This window comes from Gavialis gangeticus, unplaced genomic scaffold, assembly GCF_001723915.1.
Source record: "Gavialis gangeticus isolate Ggan-Ray unplaced genomic scaffold, GavGan_comp1, whole genome shotgun sequence".
NCBI classification, from domain to species: domain Eukaryota; kingdom Metazoa; phylum Chordata; order Crocodylia; family Gavialidae; genus Gavialis; species Gavialis gangeticus.
The window spans coordinates 107,821,667-107,824,048 of NW_017729022.1; positions in this window are offsets into that span (position 1 = coordinate 107,821,667).

Below are 2,382 nucleotides of genomic sequence, written 5' to 3' on the forward strand. Positions count from 1 at the left end.
CTACAAGGTCCCTTCCGACCCTACTTCTATGAACCTATGAATCTATGAAGTTAATGAAAGTGCTCTGCTTTGGAGTGCCTTCGTTTGAACCCCTCATTAGATAAGGGTTAATTTGTCACGTGATCGGGCACGTTTAAAGCACCCTGCAGCCATGCACTTCTGTCAGGGCACAATTGTGGTGTGCTTTCAGGGGCCAGTCACACTACAAACGTCACTTCTGTCAGTGCCCTGCATTTACTATCCTGTGCCCATCAAGTTAAAGGTCTTTCTGAACCTAGCAGCCCATTTGTCTAGCAGGGTGAAGGAGCACCACTGTCTACAGTGAACATCACACAAGGGATAAATGTAGCCAGCGTCACATCCAGCCACTTTTGTCTCCCCAGCCCAGATGACCAACTGCCCATTTACAACTAGGTTGACTGCAGGTTACCTTCTGAATGAATCCAGAACACAGCTCAAAATCATGCCTCTGAAACTATAGCAAGACAGTGAAGCTGCTCTGCCACTGCACCCTCAACTCTTGTGTAATCCCATTATAATTAATGGAATTCTTCATTTTAGGGAGGATCATTATACCCCTTAGTGTATGTCTGGTGGGTTTGGCCTTTAGACCGTAATGCCACATCTACACAAGCATGGACATTTGTTTCCCCAGGGACAGTAAGCAGTGGCACATCTTTTGCTACTGCTACTTGTCCTCAGGGAGCACCTGTGCCACATGCCCTCTAGTGTGCGGCAGGTATCTCAGGTGGGGTATGGGAGCCTAGAGCCAGCACTGGGATGGCCCCAGCTGCCTTACCTGGGGTCCTGGGGGCTTCCTGGGGTGGCAGTATCAGCAATCCTGCTGCTCAGAGCCTGGCTGGCAGTCAGTGTATGGCTCTGGCTGACCAGGCTCTGGTTTTGGATTGCATGCGCTGCCCCTGTGTGTGCCACTCCACTGGGTTTTTTTGCATGTTTTTTTGACCCTGAGATCTCCCGAGGTCAACCCCCCACCCCCGTGCTGCTACCTCGCATCAAGAAGAATAGCTGAATGTGCGGAATGTGGCTCCACAGATGTGTCTGCAGTGCCACATATCACATGGCTGGGCTCATCTGGATACAGCCTAAGTGTCCTGGGGCAGACTTTTGATATATTGTACAACACTGAACACATCTGCACAACAAGTAATAATTCATTCTGAGCTGACAAAAAGGTGTGGGTAGCTTCATTCTATTAAAATTATTTCATCAGATTGTATTTACCTTTTGATTAAAGCACAGTCAGCGGCTGTCTTCACTCAAACGTGTTTTTGCTGGTTTTAAAGTCTTTTCTGAGTCACGGGCAGTAACAGTCAGTTTCTCCCAACTGAATAAACTCCTGCCTTTTCTAACCCTTTCATATTTATTTATCACAGCTATAGGCAATAATTTTCCTGCATTAGATACACATTTGATTGAATAACTTAAGGGAGAAATAAATGATGGCCCATCAAAAGCATTATTTTGCAGTTCTAGTCTTGTTAAACAATCTGCCATGTTTCATGGTAGCCTTTAGCTACCATACTTTTGAAACATAACAACAAACTGATTTTGCAAATTTTATTTTTGAAAAAAAAGACCTTATACCCTCACTGTTCCAGAGAAATACTGTTTTAGTAGGAATATTATGATCTATCAACTGTACAGGCCTCTTTACTGTACTTTTCCCTCTTTGCAAATGCATTTAAGATGAGATTTCCTAGTGGGCTGAATTTTTAAGGACTAGAAATTGAGCAGAAATATAGAGTGATGTAGGCTTTTTGCAGTACCATATCCCACAGGCTTTAGTTTAAGAATAAAACTGGGGCAGTTTAGATCTGTGCCCTCTTTGTCTGAACCCTGCAAGATTCAGGGTAGAGTTCAGATATATGACTCATCTGTACTAGCGATAGTGAAAACAGACTGAAGAAGGCCAGCATAGTGTATAGAATCAGTATGTCTCAGTATCTAGACCAAATGCCATTTTTTTAACAAACCCAACCACAGATACGAAATAAGAAAATATGAGGTCTGTGTTTCTTGCCAGTCTGTTACAATGAACTGGCTCAAAGCTATCTGCATGTTTGCATAGCAGTGCTGAAATACACATCTGGTGGTCCTGAACAGATATTCACAGTGAGGGATGTAGTAGTCTAATATCCAAAGTTGTACAAGCATGTAGGCTTTATCTAGACCAAATTGCTACTGTAATTATAAAATGAGCAAGCTGTTGCCACAATTTAGACTGCTGGATTGGATAAAAAATATCAAGGTAAAGCCTGTCTTAATGGCATGGAAATGCCCATAGTAATGAACAGCTCTGGATTTAATTCAGTTCAGGATTTAATTCAGTAGGAGACAGTTAATTTGGCTTCAACAGATCCG